Genomic DNA, 917 nt, shown 5'->3' with positions numbered 1-917 from the left:
TACAAAAGGATATTAACCTAGTCTCCAAAATAAATCGCCAAGGTAGAGTTGTTAGGGAGCGATGAGTAGTTCAGAGACCCAAGCACATATCCTACTGTCCTCCTCTGTGTTACATAAATCCTTCCAATATCGTCATACTCTGCATAAATAACATACAAAAGGATATTAACCTTGTGCCTCTTAAATAAGTCGCCAAGGAAGTGGTGTTAGGGAGCGACTAGAGTACAGGCCCTGGGGTTTGAACGGAAGCGGCAGGTGCACAGAAGGTAGGTACGGCGACAGGGGTGAGGCAGGGGTGTGGGTTAGGCAGAGTGTGGGTTAGGCAGAGTGTGGGTTAGGCAGGGGTGGGGGTGAGGCAGAGTGGGGGGTGAGGCAGAGTGTGGGGTGAGGCAGGGTGTGGGTTAGGCAGGGGTGTGGGGTGAAGCAGAGGTGTAGGGTGAGGCAGGATGAAGGTGAGGCAGGATTAGGGTGAGGCAGGGGTGTGGTTGAGGCAGAATTTGGGTGAGGCAAGGTGAGGGTGAGGCAGGGGTGTTAGATGAAGCAGAGCGAGGGTGAGACAGGGTGGAGATGAGGCAGGATGAAGGTGAGGCAGGATTAGGGTGAGGCAGGGATGTGTGGGTGAGGCAGATGGGGGTTAGGCAGACGTGAGGAGGTAGGAATGAGTCAGCAAAACAAAAACAGCGAAGTTGGAGAGGTATATGAGAGAGGAGGGTGTGAGTTGGGAGAGGGGCAGTGAAATGGCGGGGGACAGGGCGACGTGGAGGCGATTTGTTTGTGGCCACCCCGAACGGGATTGAGGCGTCTGGCAATAGATAGATAGATAGATAGTAAGGAATGCGTAAGACAGAGTAGGATCTTGAGGGTGAGGTGAAAGATTAAGGATGACCAGGTGAGCAGGACAGGTGAGTTAGAGAGAG

This window comes from Coenobita brevimanus, chromosome 37 (assembly GCF_032717465.1).
Source record: "Coenobita brevimanus isolate Jiangsu-jjx chromosome 37, ASM3271746v2, whole genome shotgun sequence".
Classification (NCBI taxonomy): domain Eukaryota; kingdom Metazoa; phylum Arthropoda; class Malacostraca; order Decapoda; family Coenobitidae; genus Coenobita; species Coenobita brevimanus.
Note: the sequence above shows the minus strand (reverse complement) of the source record.